Here is a 19,566-nt window from a genome sequence, read left to right as displayed (position 1 = left end):
TTTGGGTGGAGGAGAGTGAGTGGGCAGAGTGAATAAAAAAGATCCCAGGGGTAGAGGTGGGATAAGCAAAGTAGGGCTTGCTAGATGCTGAAGTTTCAGGTCATTTTCTTAGTGAGATGAGAAACAGTTGGAAAGTTTTAAGCAAGAGTCACATGGTATGACTTAGGTTTTCAAGATCCACACAGGATGCTTCATTGAGAACAGACTGAAAGAATCGATGGTGATGCTTGTTCTCGATCCCAACTGCTTGATCCCGATCCAAACAGAAGGGCAGTGGGGAATTAAGCGATTAAGGTAAGATGTCATTGGGAGGCAGAACTGACAAAGTTTGCTGAAGGATTAAGCACTGTACGTGAGATGCAAGGAAGTCAAAGGTGTGTCCCAGTGATACGGCCTGGCCTGCAGAAACTGAAAGCCCCACTCCCTGGGCAGGGGAGATAGGACGGGAGGGGAAGAAGGCCTGCTGTGGGGCAGGAATCCAGTGTGCTGGGTGTCAGGTCATTTGAGAGGCCTTTGCAAATAGGGATGTGTGAGCAGACTCTGGGGCACCTCATTTTTGGTCAAACGTTTTAATTTCTCTGTGCCTCCATTTTTCTCATCTGTCAGATGCTCATGATGATAACGGCACACACTTCACAGGTTTGTTGTGCAAACTAAATGAGGTGATTCACGTAATAGAACACTTAAACAAGTACCTGGCTCACGGTAAGGACTCCATAAATATCAGCCATTACTGTTAGAAGAGTGAGGTCAGGTGGTGAGAACAGGACAAGCTGCCAAAATGGTTAAGACTATGCAACAGAGCACATAAGGGGCCGGAGAAAGGGGATGGACAAAAGATAACTCCCAGAATTTTTTCTTGAGCTCCAGGAAAGTGGAGTTACTATTTAATGACATGGCTGGAACTAGAAGACCCGTAAGTGAGAATAAAAACTTCCCCTATAGACATGTTAACTAGAGAGCCACAGATGTCCCTGTGGAGATGTCAAGTAAGCAGTTGTACACACCCCCATTCAAAACTCAACCCTGTAAGGTGAAAACCTACGTCCACATAAAACCCTGCACAGGGAAGCTGACAGCAGCGCTGCTCCCAGGTGCCCACATGTGGAAATCACTACACTGTCCTTTAGTAGGCGATTAGATAAATAAACTCTGGTACCTCCAGGCAATGAAATACTATTTAGTAGTGAAAAGAAATGAGTTCATTTCACTAAACATAGTATCCTCTGGGTCTGTCCTTGTTGAAACATGTCAGGAGAAAGACAAACACTGGATGATTTCACTCTTATGTGGTATACAGAGAAAATGAACAGATGAACTAAATAAAATAAAAATAAACTTAAAAAGGAAATAAAAAATGATACATCAAGCCATAAAAAAGACATGGAGGATTCTGAAGTACATATTACTAAGTGAAAGAGAGAAAGAAAAGCTACCGACAGTTTAATTCCAATGACGTGAGATTCTGGGAAAGGCGAAACTATGGACACAGTAAGAAAATCAATGGTCTCCAGGGGCTGGGAGAGGGCGGGATGAACACGCAGGGCACAAATGAGTTTCAGGGCAGAGAAATTATTATTCTTCCGTGTGATTCTAGGATGGCAGACACATGTCCTTCTACATTTATCCAGACCCCAGAATGTTCAACGCCATGAGTGACCCCTAAATGGCACTATGGACTTTGGGCAGCATCTCTTAGTGGAGGTCTCTCCACTGCAAGCAACGCGCCACTCCGTCATGGGTCGCTGATAGTGGGGCCAGGGTGTAGGGAAATTCTCCATCTTTACATTCAAATTTATTATGAACCCGAAACTGCTCTAAAAAATAGTCTATTAAAAAGACAGACTCTCCTATGAAAATATAGTCCCACTTGGCTTTCGAGACTATTTGCAACTGCACTATTGAGTACTACTTCCAAAATTTAAAGCTGAGTTTTTCAGAAGTTGTCAACTAAAGTAAAGAAACATAGTGAGGTCTAAAAAAATCAGAAAATGTTGTCTGGAAAAGACTATAGACATTGCCAGAGACCTAAGAAAGCTTTCCCTACCCCCACGTGTTCTGGTCACTTCAAGGCGCTTGGATTCTCCCAGACCCTCACACCCTACTTACATTCCCTACCTTGTGGCTAGCAGGTATGATGTCATTTTTCTACCCGCCTCTCCCAGGCTCACCCTTTTACCCTCTTTTCCTTCCACCTAAAAACTTGCAGGGGCCTGGAAAGCATTTTGAATGGGAAGATAGGAATTCAAATTTCATACCATACTAAATTAAAGGGTTTTTAAATTTTTTTTTCTTTCATGGGCTTGTTTTTTCCTCTATTTTCCACTCACAACAAAACCCCAGCTCCCCTGACCACTGTATGCATGTTTCCTATTGACTGAAGGCACAAGGCTGTGCAGGTGCAGAGCGGGGAAAGCCTGTCTCACCGACAGAGAAGACAAAGCCCGCTAAAAGCAGACTGCCCCTTTAAGAGAATGAACAGACCTACATTTTGTAACCCAAGAAGCAGAGAAGGAAGAAACTTCTTGGAAAATGTTTTATTTTTATTCATTTTAAAGATTTCTTCTCTACATAAGGAGCAGATAAAAAAAAAAAAAAGCAACAGAATAGAAGAAGGAAGGTAATTGCCTAAAGAGAATACATGTGAGTTTTTAAAAAAATGATGGTTGGAGAAGAAAATAATTAGTAAGGGCATCCAGGGGACATATAAAGCAGCAGAGCTATAACAGGTTACCATTAGCAAAGGACATAAAGGGGAGCATGTCAGAGATTAGACGTGATTACCAAGTCGGGGCACGCAGAGGGAAGGGTGGGCTCTCCACTTTTCAGGGGCAGGAGGAAAAGCGGAATGCGACAAGGTGAGGGTTGAATTTCTTAATAGCCACTTTACCTCAGTCATTGACAACAATTATAATAGGAACAGGATGCTCAGGGCAATAAGAGTTAATGAGAAAAACATGTAACTCGGCAAAATTCAAAGCATATTTAGTTTAAGAAATATCTAAGTAACTTGGAATGTATTCAAATTTGCAGGGTATGGGCTCTCCACTGTAGAATACTAATTTTTAGAAAAGGTAAATCTAGCAAGAGAATCGTTACAACACATTCCAGAAAAACAACAATTTTTTTTTAACTTTTAAAATCATGAAACTCTTACATGAATCGTGTAAACCTACAGTAAAACGCAAAAATCTTCCCTCATTATCCAACTTTCTTCAGATCTTTTCACCCTGAACAATCCTAATGTAATGATTGCTGACAGTTGTGTAACTACTAGATGTTTTTTGAAGTCTTACGCACACCACAAGCTACACACAAGGATGCAACTTTCCATGGGCAGAGTCAGGTGTAAAAGAAAGTAGCTTTGCTTTCTGTAACTGGACTAAAAATAGGTGAAAGGCCCCAACTACAATAGAAGCCTAATTCCTAATTGTTCTAGATCCCTCACCCATGGGTGCCTTACCAGCACATCCTGTGCACCTGGGTACTGCCACCTAAGGTGCTTGCAGCCACACCTGACCCTCACCCCCTGCCCCAGGCAGTGACCTTCATTTCATGGAGCTCTTCACCCTGCCTTCCTTCATTTTCAATATGACATCTCTTCATTTATTTCACTTGTTCACCACACCATGTCCCTCCTGGCTCGGAGCACACATTTCACTTAAACGCAATCCCCTGTAGCCATGCTTCTGCTGTCTCCCTGCCCCTGAAGTTCACAGACCAGTCAGAGTGACCATCAGTGCTGGGACCAAGGCCAGTGCCCCCGCTACCTCACTGCCAGGCACAGGCTGAGCGCCAACCATTGCCGACAGTCCCCAGGGCCTGCCTCTCTGGGTAGGAGGCCTCTGTACTTGCTCACATTACCCCAGACACACTGGTCCCCCGCTCTGGTGACCCCCAAGCAGGTTCCCTCCTTATAGCCATTCCTTCCGCTTACCGTGCTCTTCCCACAGATGAAGTCTCCCTTCAAAGTCACCTTCTCCCCAAGATGCTTCCTAGCTGCCCTATCTAAAACTGCTCCTCCGCAGCTAACACTTGATACGTCCCTGAGACATTTTCACCAACAGAACATGTATTTCACTGTCTGCTGTTTGCTCTGTTCTCAGTTCTACAATGTAAACTCCATAATGGCAAGAAATTTTACTTATAACTATATTCCAAATCTCTAGCAATGTGTCTGGCATATGGAAGGCCTTCAATTAAATATTCTCGGGACAAATGAAGGAAGGAAGGGAGAGTTACTATGGCTCCTCATGCTGACATCACAGGAGATGCCTGAAGCCGACCCACAACTTGCTGAACACATCTGGTAATTGCATCATTTGAGAAAGAGGCAACTACAGACCCAGGCTGAGGAACCTTCCGTTATCCAGCTTCCTTGCTTTCAACCTGGCCTGGTTCCTGGAGTGCTTCTGTGGGGGAGGATGGCGAGCCTGGCACTTCTCTGGCATGAGTGCTGTGGGGCACAGGGTTTCCAGATTCCAAAGTCAGGACAGACTCACCACCGAGTCAGGTCCAGCATTCTGAACGAGTGAAAAAGTGAATGACCAGACATAGGCTGCCTGCAGCCACCACAAAGGAGGAGCACAGTTTAGCAGAAAACACAGACACAAACCAATGACCAGCAGTTGGTACCACAAGACAAGGGTCCGCTCCAGTCGGGTGTGACTGCAGGATGCTTTACCACTTCCCTCTACTCTCACTGAACAGCCCACCAGGGGAGTGCTCCTTAAAGGAAAAGCCTCAGCTCTGCTTTAAATAGTGCCTGGTCCTCTGTATAACAGTACTAGGTCTTTGGTTGAGCATAAGAAACGTGACACAATCAAGTGATGGCCATTTGAGAAGGTTTTAATGAGGGGGTGATTACAAGAGAGGAAGGAAAGCAGAAAAGAGCGTGGTAAGTTGCAGAAAGGGCAGCAGTTAGCAAAACTCAGGGAAGCGGAGGTGAGGCAGGAAGCAGGGATGCACACCTTCACCTCCTGCTTCACTTGGCTCTCCAGCTGGGACCCCTTTGATCAAACTCAACCAGAAGCCAATGCACAGGGAAGCAACGACCTGACCTACTGTCATCAGCGTCACGGTGCAGAGGGAGCAATGAAGAAGGGGAGAAGCAACAGCAGATCATGACAGATCCTTCCGGAAAATCTCAGTGAAAATATCATACACACACACCCCTTTGTACTTATCTATTTCCACATTTTTTTGTACTTAGAGATCTTTCTACATCCGCACAGATCAACATTCTCTTCTAGTATCAGCGAAAATACAGCCTACCCTCTGTAGCTGCTTTTTAATTGTTTACAATAATCTTATCAACAAAATGCTCCAGTGGTTGTACATACATTTTGCACTTTGTGACCATGTTAGGCAAGCTAAATTACTAGACATAGTGATATTTTATTGTAAGGAAAAGTACCTAGACATTGTAAAAGTATTTTTCACTATGGAATTTATCATATAGGATATCTCAAACAAAATGCATAAAACAGCCAGTACAACATAAAATAAGTCTATACAATACTCCTTTAGCTAACACTCATGCCAAGGCGGAGACGATTGCTGGGGTTTACGAAGCCTTCCTCTGCCCCTCTCCTGCCCCCATAAAGGATGACCACCGCCTGACTTTCGTGATTATTACTTCTTGACAGTTATTTACAATTGTATGTATAGATATTTTAATATCATGTAAATGTGACCATACATTTGCTTTCTTTTACACTCTGCTGTTTTCACTCAACATTCCCTGGGTTAAATTCACTAAATTCTTTGAATCTACTGGCGGCCCATGGGCAATCACTGGGGTAGGTGCAGACTTCTGTCACAAAGGCTCCTCCAGAGGCAGATCCTTCATGCCAGGCGACACGCTACATGAAATATTACTCACAGTGAGGCTGCTTTTCCTCACCCCATCTGTAGCGAATGCCTCCACTTCCGGCCTGAAAGCAGCCTTGAGTCTCTTTTCCCCTAGGAAAGACAACTTTCTGCCTCTTCCGAATGTCATTATTTCAGAGTTTGCCTGCTCTGCTTAGTTCAGTAAAACAAAAAGCTAAACGGCCTTTATCTTATCTAGCCTGCTTTCATTGTTATAACAGAAACAACACTTTCGTGCAACATTTTATAGTCTAATTGGGAGCAGAACTGTGGCCATGAATTTTTAGTTTTCCCATATAGTTGTTTTGTCTGCTTTTATGAAAATATATAAAGAGATTGAAAAAAAAACAGCCTTGTATCAATATCACCTTCCCCAAATTTCTGCTCATGTGCTAGTCTTAATTGTAAAAAAATGTTTGCATATCAAAGAGGCAAACTTATTTTTCATAAAACTATATTCCCAATATTACATACAGAAAATTGATTTCTTAGTTTTTACATTAAATGTATGTAGTTTTATAAAAATTACATGCAAGATTAACTTAATAGTAACTGATATCCACTTAGATTTGAGATAATTTTTACTACATACTTATTTCAATCCCTTTATATTTAAGAAAACACTTAAAATTTATACCAAATTGAAATATGCAAAGAAAAAAGTCAGAAAGTAAAGCAAATATAAAGCAATCTGCACCCCTCAAATCCTCAAAGTACTTGTAAGTAACACTCCTATTAGACAAATAGCAATATATAATATCGCTTAGATAACATGTTCCACGATTTCTGTGTTTCATTATTCTGTTACTTTTTAAGAGACTGCCACGAGAGAGACAGGTTGGCAGAGTGCGCTATCTGAATGGAGTCTTGGTTATCCATGCATTTTCTCTCAGCTGCCCGCCCTCCAGTCTCCCTCAGCAGCTGCCTGATGCTAGCTCACTTTAGGAGGCGCCCTGACGTGGGGTTTCTTAGGCAGGCCCATCCCACCCTCTGACCGCTGCCTCCCCAGCACCCATGGTGGTCAGCCCTACTCTGAGGGCCATCTCACAGGGAGACCCACGGAGTGACACCTCCTCTGGGGGACTCTGCAAGGAGCATGAGCTGCAGCACACCAGTAGCTCAGTCACTTCCCGAAGAGAGGGCTGTAGACAACAAACCTTGGGTTGCGTGTCTCTCCCAGCTAAGTTCCTTCTGTGTGTCTGCCCTCGGGTGATGGCTTCCCCTGTGACACTCTTCCTGTGTCCTTCAGGATGCGCTTCCCAGCTAGCCTGACAGCTCCAAGCTCCTGGCCAAAGGCAGCCTAAGTTCTACCTCTGCCTATAACTCCCGGGGAGCAGCAGCCAAGGCAGGGCCGGCTGCAGGGAGAAGGTTGTCTCCTCTGGTTACAGAACCCAGGAGGACAAAGATAACGGCGTTGTTGGAACACTATGGAAAGCTAGGATGGTGGCTTTGAGAAGTCATAAAAATTAAGAGCAATATGACAAACAACATGGAGGTGGAGAATCTAAAAGCAATTTATACTCAGAGACAAATACAGGAAATTTCAGAGAAGATTTTAATGGGCATTAGGGATCAAAGAACTGGATTAAAACCAGCCATTCCCAGTCACTAACAACAGGTAAGGCCCACTCTTACCTTGACTGGAGAATTAGTCTATTAAGATATTTAAACACAAGGGGGCAGTTCTGGGCATAGTTGCTGAATTATAGGTGATGTTTGTTTTCTATTTAAACATTTACAGATATTTTATGTAGTTAACATGTATGGCAAGTGTTAGGAAAACATAAATGTAAGGAAAGTTTAGACAGATGGTATAAGGTATGAAAATACAGATGAGGTCTCCAAGCAAGGCACAAGTGCCACCACCCGGACAAGTCCACTGCAGACGCTGGCACAGGGAGCAGCACTTCCTGCCAGGCGTGGGTGAGGAGCCACACCTGACAGCGTCTGCTCATCAGTAACTCTCAGAACAATCAGGTACAGAGAACGAAAGAAACGGCATTCCTACCATGGTTTGTGTCAATACCAGAGATGAACCCAAGAGCAGGAGTGGAGATCTCTCAGCACCTCGCGATGGAGGAAGGGAAGCAGGTGACCTCCCCAGCCTGCCACCAACCTTTGGAGTATTGTGCTAGAAACCCTGGCTCTACTTCACTTTTGTGCTGTATTAAAAAGTTACCATAAATAAATTCTGTGACAAATCTGAGCTTCTCAGTGGGCAATAAAGTTGGTAACAGAGATGGTGCTGTCACCATAAACCCAGTCAGCACCGTGTCCTCTCAGTCTCCATGCTCTGGCACCTGCAGAAGCATTATCCCGGGTGACGCAGTGCCTCTGCTGAGGAGTGTGCCATCTTTAGCAGAAGATTGGTCTCAAATATAAGAAACTCAAAATAGACTTAAAATAAATCTATATTGGAAAGAAATTTCAGGATTCCCAAAGTAAGTATATTTCATAGAATTTGGTAATGTTTTGAAACTTTGTTTTTACTAATCTAAAAATGATCTTAAGGACCCATGAAGTGAGCAACAAACATTAGAGTTGCTCTCTATCATTTAGTTTCTTAGCTCTTGTGTCAATGTTTTGGGTGTGTAAGAAAACAGCACTAACCCTAACCCTGACCCCAACCCCTAAACCCTAACCCTCACCCTTCGTCTTTGCAAAGCTAAATATTCGAGTTATGATTCCAGTGATTTTTCTCATAATAAAAAGATAGTCTCCAAGGTACTTTAAATCTCAACCGAATAAATTTTCAATAGCAGTTTCTGTTCCTAAAACTAAAATAAATTTCAAACTCCAAAGATATCCTGCCATTATATGTGATGGGTAAGTGGACGCATGAGGAAAAAAAAAAATGAGGCATTTCTGGAAACCTTTTTAGTTAGGTGAGCTCAAGCTAGTCGTCACCTGCACACCCACCTCCTGGGGGGAACAGCATGCTTTGTTACTTCAGAGTCTACTGAGTGGTGATCACCTAACTAATCTCACTGACCGACAGGTAAAGTGAGGAAAACAGCTGAGAAATTAAGCAAAAGATCACATTATATTGATTTTTGATCCAATTAACAGTTTGTTGACTGAATTGACTGAACTGACTGCTTTTTTCCATCTTGTAAAAATACCCAAAATAACAGATGGCATAAAATCATGAAGTGATTTCCACATGGACAAAAGCAGTAAAATGAAAAGTGACAAGGACAAGAATTACAAGGCTCATATGATTTTGAAATTAACACATTTAAATTAGTATCACATGCAAATGGCCTCTATGTCAGATATGTAAAATGGCTGTCTTAAGAAGCTGATCATTGAATCAGTCAAGCCCTGCTGTGCTCTGTTTACTGTACTTGAACAAGGCGAGGACAGGGAGATATTTCCATTTTCTTTTAAGGCAGACATGGAGAAGCCACATTTCACTCATATTTTGCATTGAGCCACATTTGACATGGACCATAGCCAGGAGACCCAAGAGACAAGCCTGCTCTGTGTGGCCTGTGAAGGTTCCGTGTCTGCTCTGACTTTCCCTCTGGCCTCAACATTGACCCTGGTTGAGTCCAGCACTGCTAACAGAATGCCCTTAAAGAATTCTCTCTAGAATCCTTATATTTTATATGTGGCCTGAAGACAAGCAGTAGTATCTCTAGACACTTAAAATTCAGGATTCCAGGTCCTACCCACTCCCACTCACTCAGATCCACATTTCAGTGTGATCCCTGGGGTGTGTACACACGTGAAATACCATGGTACAGATTTTTCTTCTTATTTCTCACTCCTTAGGGGGAAAAAAAAAAACTTATAAATCTGAGCTCAGCAAGATGGTGACAGAGGAAGCTCCTCATTTCACTCCCAAGAGGAACATCTCACACTTACCCTGAGGGAGTCCCATGGCTGGGGTGAGACTGAAACACATACATTCCCCCTTCCCTCGAACAGAATACATCATAGGGGGCAGGGCAGAGACTCAGTGTGGGAACCAGAGGTGGCAAAAGATAAACAAAAACAACGGGGGCTTTTCACTGAGTGAAAAGTGAGCGTGGGCAGCTCACACTGCGTGGGCAGCTCCATCCTGTGGTGGTGGAAGCACAGCCCCTATCTAGAGGCAGACTGGACGCCTTCCCAGGAGGCGGGTCTTTTGGCTAGACTGGAAGGACCTAGTCAGTGACAGCTCAACAAGTCCTCCCAACTTTCCACTGCTTCTCTCCAGAAACACCCAAGAGAACCTTTATTTGGAAGTTGAGCTTGGGCGATCTACCCTTCACCCAAGAAAGGACTGCCATCAGGAGAGGGAGAGGCGGCTTAGGTGACAGAAAATATAGTGGCAGAGTCAGGAGAGCTGGATTCCAGCTCTGAAACGTCAGCAACAAGCTGTTTAGCAGAAGGTGAGCCTTGCATTTAATCTTCTATTGTCCATGACTGGCACTTAATGGGTATTCAACTACAATTATCTTTCAAAATTAATCAAAGAGTAAATCAATCTTAAGTGATCCATTCTACCTCTCTGGGTTTTAAGTTTCAACAGACATTTACCAAGAGGGTAATTTTAAGACCTGTTCCAGACCTAGCATTCCAGGATTCTGTGAGCTCTGTTGTTCTGAGCAGTGACATGGAGGGAAATTGTGATTGTATTAGATTGTGAATTTTTAAGCCTGCTTAGTGATGCAAAGATAGCCTACTGTAAAAGGAAAACAAAACTATTTTGCCTTTGAAAATATATATGTTGATTTTCTTGCCCATTTTCTTACATAGATTTTCTTTTGGTTCCTTGATTTCGTTCTGTGCAAACACAGAACTAATAAATATGCAAAAAGTAAAGGATAACAAAGACTGTATTTTGTCGAGCATTTTCTTTTGCTGCTGTTTGTTGCCAATGCTGGGAGGGGAGGACAGTGGGCACTGAAAAGAATCCCAGTTCAGAGAATCTCAAGGACGCTTCTGCCAGGAATGACCTCTTCAAGGGACCACATAAGCAAACACCAACCAAGCAGCGGGCACCTCAGTTTATGCATTTAGCAGGACCCTGCTGAGATCCCACTTACATGCATCCAGTTTCTAATCGTCCCACTAAATGGTAGTCGAGCGGTTAACACAAAGCACCACACGCAGCAGAAAGCCGGGGTTCTGTTCCTCCCTGTGTAGTTCTGGCCTCTGTGAAATGTTCGTGTAGGCTGTGGCATTACATGCAAGAGACAGACGGAATAAAGAGAGTTCAGAGGAGAGCCACAAAGATGATAAAGGGCTCAGGAAATAGGACCTCTGTGGAAAGGTGAAAGGAAGTGGGCATGTTCTGCCTGGAGAAGAGGAGACGGTGGTGGGGAGGGGGGAGCATAACAGCTTGCAGATTCGTTAACGGATGGTAGAGAGAGGAGAGGGACCAATTCTCATTAGTCAATGAAGACAGAACAAGAAGTAATAGGCTTCGATGCCACAAGGGAAAATTTAGGTTAAATAAAAGGACTAACTTTATAACAATATGACTAGTTGGGAATGGCACCGGCTGCCAGGGGAGGCTGTGGAATCACCATCACTGGCGAGATGCAGGGCTGAAACCACACACCCATTGATCAGGAACGACTGAGTAATAATAAAATCAATCCCACTGTGGTTCACGGGAATAGATTAGCGCCCCAGCGTAGGTCCTCCCAACCCAAATGATTATATGATTAAGATACCAGCACCCAAGGGGAATCGATCTGTGTACAAGGGAGGGAGGAGAGACTCTTTGCAAGCCACAGCTGTAAATCTGAAAATTAAGTAATCCAGGATGTTTAGCTGAGGGGGAGATGGCATCAGTTTAGGAGGTATGGTGGGGAACTGAACTGAAGAGTGAAACCTTTACCCTAAAACATTAATCTGACTTCTATGAATGTTCCAAATAGAACTGTGGAGAGCTACAGTGTTACTAATTTTCCTGCCTAACATTCAACTTGTATTCTGCAACAACATTTTAATTCCTCAACCAGAGCTTGGGTTTTTCTCCTGGTTTAAAAACCGAAAACTAAAAGTAAGGTAATTCTCAGAAAAATAATTTCTCCAAGTCAGCTTTGAAGTCTTTTGTTTTTTAAAAAAAATGTTTAAATGCTATTTTCCTTTCACACACATCCAAGGATTTTACTCGACGGCCATACCACTCTAATTAAGATTCATGATCCACACACTCCATTTACAGTGTGAGTCAAACATTACCAATTCAATTTTTTGATCTGAAAATTGATTCCTTCCTCCGGGTCCCCCCCCCCCCCAGGAGCTGGGCTCGAGCCGCGGTTTCTCCACGCCCTCCGCTTTATCTGCCACCTGTCGCCAGCGCCGTGGTGGTTACTGTGTCTTTGAAAAGGCAGTATTTAATTTTTTGTTTTCACTTCTCTGCTCTCCACCTTTCCAGTTTACCTTTAAGAAAAAAGCACGCGCTGCTCCCCTGAGGGTTATCTGGTCCAGGGCAGGGCGACAGTGGCTCTCCCGGTGGTGGCACTGTCAGGGCGGGGACAGCAGGTGAGGGGTGGCGACAGGTGAGGGGTGACCGCAGCCAGAGGGGGCGCGGCAACGCGAGGCCCAGGAGGACGGGCGGGCGCCCGAAGACGCCTCCCCTCATATGAGAATGGACGGCCCTGGGACCGAGACTCCAGATGGAAAGGAAAAGCCCTAATTTTTTTTTTTTTTTTTTTTTTTTTGCTTAGAGACCTTTTATGTCTCCCAAAACATTAAAAAATAATGGGTTCCTGAATTAAAAACCTTTCAAAGATTCTCACTGCCATTTCTTCCTTTTATTTTTTTCTCTGCCTCTCATATGTGTTTTTCCCTTCCTATTCCCTGCGCCGCCACCCCAAACCCAAACCTGAGCCACTCTCCAGCCGGTGGAAGCGTCCCCTCTCCTCTGTCTTCTTTCTGCTCTCGCTACCTTTCCCAGCTGGCCAAGCCAATACCAGTAAATGCTGCCGTCACTTATCATGCTTCCAAATAGAGATTTTTAAATGTTCTCCATGATCTATGAAACAGCTCACATTCCCTTGCTCGGCATTCAAGGCCCTCTATCCATTAGCTTAGTCTATTTTCCAGCAGTAGGGTACTCTATTTGCCAAATAGGACCCCTGATCTTTAGGGATTTCTTACACACACCCTACCTGGACACATACCATGCCTGCTACTTCAGACGGTGCTGTGATATCTTTGCTCCTTGCTGGCCCCTCCACCCTGGATACAAGATAATGGCGTCAGTCCTATTAGGGTAAGACACACCTGAATTCAAAAGTTCTGGTTATCACCCAGGAAAGTTGCTTATCTCTCTGACCTCAGTTTCCTCTTTAGTAAAATGGAGCTAACAATGCCATCTCAAAGAATTCCTGCAAAGAATGAATGAGGAAATGTTGGTAAAACACATTGGACAGGGCCTCCCCTGGTGGTGCAGGCAGTTGAGCACAGCACTGTGAAGCTGTCCGCAGCCTCTGCAGCAGGGGTTCTATCCCTGCGGTCGGCGAGAATCCTACATGGCGTGGCAGGCCTCTCCTGTCTCGCCCCGCTGCTCCCCTCAGCAGTGTATTTCAGTCAGTCTGCCTGTTCTGTTCCCCGCTCTGCCTCTGGTGAATCCTCTCATCCCCTGGCACCTCTGGCCTATACCCCAGTTCTTGTATGCATAAATAAATAAATCTTTTTTTAAAAAAGTACAAAAACAACAAGTGTTGGTGAGGACGTAGAGGAAAAGGAGACTCCTACACTGTTGGAAATGTAGACTGTCCAGCCCTGGTGGAAAACAGTGTGCAGGCCTCTCAAAATATCAAAGATAGATCTACCATATGGCCCAGAAAATCCACTCTTAAGTATCTGCCTGAAGACTGCAAAACTGTTAATTTGAAGAGGAATATGAACTACTATACTGTGATCACTGCAGCACTATTTACAACAGCCAAGTAATGGAAACCACATCAGTCTCCTAGGGCAGATTAAGAAATTGTGATATACAGACACAATGGAATATTACTAAACTATAAAAATAATATACTCTTGCCATTGTGACATGGTATAACTGGAGTGAATAATGAATAGCAAAATAAGTCAGGAGGAGAAAAATAAATACCAAGTGGCATCACTTATAGATGGGACTATATAGAAACAAAACAAAGGGTCAGACAAAAACAAAACAGTAACACACCCTAGAAATCTGACTGCAGAACTGAGGCCACCAGAGCGGGAGGGGAAGGGGGAGAGCCAAAGAGTAAGGGGGGGCAGCAGACTCTGGTACAGGACTGTGGGTGTCTTGGTGGTAGGTGTGGTGTGGGACATACGGCTGAAGGGGGTGATCCCATACCTCTAAATCATATACACTGTTGTAAACCAAACCAATCTCAATAAAAAATAAAATTAAAGAAAAATGATTCAAAATGATTCAAAGGGGGCCTCCCCGGTGGCGCAGCGGTTGAGCGCTGGGTTGCGAAGCTGCCCGCGGCCTCTGCGGCGCCGGTTCGATCCCCGCCTGCTTCCCGGCCACCGGAGGAGGGTCCCGCATGGCGCGCAGACCTCTCCTGCCGCCCGCTGCTCCCCTCAGCAGTGTACCTCGGTCCTTCTGCCTGCTCTGCTCCCCGCTCTGGCTCTGGTGAATTCTCTCACCCTCCCGCGCTTCTGACTGTACCCAGTGCTTGTATAAACAAACAAACAAATAAAGAAAGAAAGAAAACATGCCTCTAAAAAAAAAAAAAAAAAAAAAAATTATTCAAAGGCTACTTTGTCTATGGGACAACTTCACCTCATTCTCCATGAGTTTTCCCTCTTCTGCACAGCTTCTGTATCCTGCTAGCTCTTACATTGTCCAAGAGGAAATGTAAGTCCTCCCCAAAATGTCCGGGGGACACAAACCCTGTCTCTTTCTGAGTCTCCAGGCCGCCGAGAAGTGACCACACATGGTCGTGAATTCAATGTTATTTTTGAGACATCAGCTTTTTCCTACGTTTCTTGTCATCCAGCTTCAAGCCCAGAGTTTCTGAATTTACTTGGAATAGTATCTAACTTTGGGGAAATAAAAACTCAAGCATATTTTGGCTGGCAGGTGAGAGCAACTGGCAGAGGATAAACGTAAAGGTAAAGCCAGTTTTGTAGTAAGACTCATTTTCCACCCTCAGCATTTCAACACTACTAGGAGAAACACCGAACTCTCCAAGTCTGTGGATGCACCCTGATCTACGCAGCTGCACGTCTTCAGGTTGCTCCACACACAGTGGTACTAAACCCAAGGGCCTGGCAAGCTGGGGAGCCTGTGCTCATTTCAGGCTTAGCCCTTTGATTTTTATCCCTTTTGCTGTAAGAAGTATAGAAGTATCACTTTCAAGGTTTCTTCAAGGGTTTTATATAAACTTAAGTCCTGCAAGAACCCAATACAGTTCTGTTCTGGGTTCAACACTGGTTTGATTAACAGTAAAATGGAAGTGGGAATGGTGGGTGAGTATTTGTTATTGCAATCAACTAATTATATTTAGGATCATTGTTGCAGAGTGGTCTTTAAATCAAAGATCAAACAAACACGGGCTGATTTCACGTACATGAGCAATACAAAAAAACAAAGGAAAGGAATAGATAAAATTAACCAAAGCAAATCCTAAAATTTGCCAGCAAAATTGAGGCTACCAGGGGCGGAGGGAGGGAGTAAAGCAGGGACATGATTATTGCTCTGCTGGTGGGTGTGGTGTGGGTGAACCTGTACCCCTGACTCATACAGCTGTTGTAAACCAGCATTACCTCCATACAATATAATACAATTTTAACAAACTAAGCAATTAATATATTACATTTAAAAAATAAATCAAAGCTGAACTGTTTCTACTTGAGTCCGATGATAACTCTGTAATCCACCTGCCCCACCCCCCATGAGCCTCCTGTGCTGCTGCCCCTCAACTGCCCCCTCCCCCCCATTGCCCCATCAGTCTAGACCCACCTCCAACACCAGAACACAACACCTGCCGATGTCACGACCCCCTGCCTAGCACTTCACTTTACCATCGTAACAGATATTCTTCATCGTGTGGACACTGTTCAAGACACATTTCCCCGGACAGCACCTAACTCCATGGGCTAGAGGATGTGTCTCTGAGGCCTCTGCCATAACGGTCCCTGACCCTCGGCCAATGTCCCTGAGTGGAGGGAGCGCGCGGACACCACGTGGTCCTTTCCCAGGGACAATTCAGCCAGCGGGGCACCCGCTCCTCCTGTCACCAGCGGACACAAAATCTCTTCTTTCTGAAAAGACTACCTAAAAAACTTGCTGAGGCTTTTGTTCGTTGTGCCAAAATGTAGAAGATAAATGAGACAAAAAAGGAAAAATATCCTCCCCCTTCCAAAGCAAAAGAAAACAAACGTTTGCTGATTCTCTAACATTCTTTAGTAGCAATTCATCATGTATACTCACAATGGGAAGGGGGATGACGCGTCACTTAAATGGCACCAGCATTTTGCAGGCCATGTGATATAATTTAAAGCCAGGACATGCAGTCAAAATAAGACTTTTCTGACTTGGGGAACACTGATGTCCTGGCTGCAGGTTTCCAGGAGCTGGCTCTCCCAAGGAAGACCAGCCAGTGCGAGTCATCTGTGGCTGTAACGCCGACTTCTCGGGAAGAGCTCGCCAGGTTCCGGTGAGCAGAGGAGCGCTGGCCTGGCCTGAGGACATGGCTTCCGCACCTCTGCATGTCTCCCTGACTAGCACATTCACTTGCATGAACAATAAAGACTTAATCACACATGTCTTTACGGTTTCGATTGTGGGAAATTGCAGCTATTCCAAATTTCTGAAGAGGAAAACGGTAAATTTTAGAATACGTACATGATATCCCCGTTTCATATATGTAACATATAATCTTCAAAAATATTTAATTTCATGTAAGTTTCTCATGATGAATCGTTACTAAAGGACGGTAGAGAACAGTATCAATAACAAGCTCCCAATTTTGTATGACCGAAGTAGCAAAAAACATATAAATGACTATGGGCACGTGTGTAATTGTATACCTACAGTAATTGTTATGATGAACTTTAAGATTACAGATGGGTTTATGTTTTGTTTTTCTTTCAGAAGTTTCTACTTTGGAAAAATTGGATTTAATCAATAAAATTAATTTTGATCTCAGATTAAAAAAAAATTAAATTCAGTCTGTGATACCAGTGAAAGATAAGTGGTAGCATAAGCCAATAAATAGTAGCTCTAAAGAGGAACACAGTTTAACATGCAATGACACGTTGTTTTAGATACTACAGGAATGACGCCTTAGAGAGATGGTAACTTCACCAATACCACTTAAGATAAAGGCAGACAAAAATGGCGCTAACAAGTTTCATCCCTCAAAAATGTAATGATTACCAACTTTCAAACTGTTTTAGTTTAATAAATTCAACAATCACGAGAGCAATATTCTAAGATGCCTGGTAAAAGCATAAGCTATTGATTATCTTAACGATCACAGAAGGACAAACCTATTTCCCAAACCAGTTTTCACCATTCCTATATTCCTGGAGCAGCTACTCCAGAGGAAGGTGAAAGGACACAGAGGCCTCTATAAATCCAGCATCAAAGTGCTGCATAACACCACGTCCATCCTTGCACCTGAAGGTGGTGTTTATGAGAAATGTCCAGAGGACAAAAGCAAGGCATGGGATTGGACAGCCCCCACCGGTAGCCTACATTCTGAAACAAGAGATTTGATTACCCTTATCATTATCTCTGCATGCTGAGCAGAGCTCCCAAAGCTATTAGTGCTCATAAAATTACCCAGCTGTTTTTTAAATTCCACCATAGTATTTGACTCGGTGACCTCTTCGGTCAATGAATTTCACAGGTTGACTATACACATTCATAAGGCATTATTTACTTCAATTTGTTCTGAATTTACTGCCTCTTATTTTTATCAAGTATCTCCTTGTCCCCATCTTATTCTGAAACAAGGTTAAAAAAAAGTGTCCTTTGTAATTTTGACTGCTTTAATCAAGGACTTTTCTAAAAATACACCAGATTTTAGAATATTTTATCAGGAAAATAAAAAAAAACACCACCTAGCTATAGCCTTGTAGTCTCTATTAACGCTTTACTCTCACCATGACTTCTGCTACATGGCTGTGAATTCAATTCCTATTACACCTTGTCATTCATTTCTTTCATATTATTAACAGCACAAGAATAACAATCATGAGTAAACAAATTTTTCCAGTAAGAAAGTACTAATTTGTCATGACATGGATAAGACTTACCTCTTAACAGAGCATGATTTTTACTCAAATGAAGTATTCATTTTGGTGAAACCAATACATTCAAAATACTTAAATTTCAAGCTAAATGAACCAAGTAGAGTAATTTACTTTTCAGTAAGGGCATTGGTTTTTGTTGTTGTTGTTGTTTGATTGTTTGCATTATTTTTTAAAGCAGATTTTTTTTTCTGCCACATTATTCTGGAGTGACTTAGATCCACCAAAATTAGAAGACTGGATAAAGTAATGACTGAGTTGTGTGATTCTATTTCAACTCATCTGAATAAATGAGGATGAGGAAGTTCATACATAAAAGATAATGGCAAAGTGTTCTCCAATAGGATTGCAGCAATTTATGCCCTGCCGGCAGCATATGAAGTTCTCCTTAACCCACATCTTCAAGCTTGTATGGCTGACCACATTGTAGGTCGACCTTATGGGCATAATGTAGTATTAGCTACTAAGTCACTGATTACCAAGAAGGGTGAGCATCTCTTCATGTGTTTATCTACCATTCAGGGCTTTTTAAGTACTTCCTATTTACATAGTTTGCCCTGTCTTATATTGGGTTGTTTGTCTTTTCCTTATTGATAAGTAAAAATTCATTATATATCCCATATAATCATTGTTCTCAGTTGTGCGCGTTTCAAATATTTTCTCCAGTTTACAGCTTGTTCACCTGTTATATCATGCTTTCTGATGAACAGAATTTCTTTTTTTTTTTTAAGATTTATTTATTTTATACAAGCACTGGGTACAGTCAGAAGGGCGCGAGGGTGAGAGAATTCACCAGAGCCAGAGCGGGGAGCAGAACAGGCAGAGTGACGAAATACACGGCTGAGGGGAGCAGCGGGCGCAAAAGGAGAGGTCTTTCATGCCATGCGGGACCCTCGCCGGTGGCCGGGGATCAAACTGGTGCTGCAGAGGCTAAGGGCAGCTTCGCAGCCCAGCGCTCAACCGCTGCACCACCAGGGGAGGCCCTGAACAGAATTTCTTAATTTCAGTATGTTCAAATGTTTCCATTTCTTAAAGTTTAGAACATTTATGCCTTGTTTTTAAACTGTTCCTTAATGCTCTGGTGGTGGGCCCGCTACATTGACCACACCTGACGGATACATCCTAGACTTTGAAAACACTAGCAAAGATGTAAACCAACGGTACTTCAATAACAAAAGAAAAAATATACATTCCTTGAAGTCACAACTATGTTTTTCCATATTGTTAAATCTAAAATAGCAATATATTCTACTCACATGTAAATGTACAAGGTGTCTTGAATTTATTTCAAATAGTTATTGGTAAGGAGTCCGTTTTATAGGACTACCGAACACCCCAAAATAACTCACGGAATAATTCTGTCTTTCCCCAGTTTTTAGCAGTGCTACATATGCCATAGATTCTACAAAATCCATTCAACAAACACTTATTGAGTGCTTGATCACCATTTTCCCCTTCCAAAATGTAGTAAAAAAAAAAAAAAAG

This window comes from Talpa occidentalis, unplaced genomic scaffold (assembly GCF_014898055.3).
Source record: "Talpa occidentalis isolate TD23 unplaced genomic scaffold, MPIMG_talOcc4v2.1 talOcc4.13, whole genome shotgun sequence".
Classification (NCBI taxonomy): domain Eukaryota; kingdom Metazoa; phylum Chordata; class Mammalia; order Eulipotyphla; family Talpidae; genus Talpa; species Talpa occidentalis.
This window is presented reverse-complemented; position numbering follows the sequence as displayed.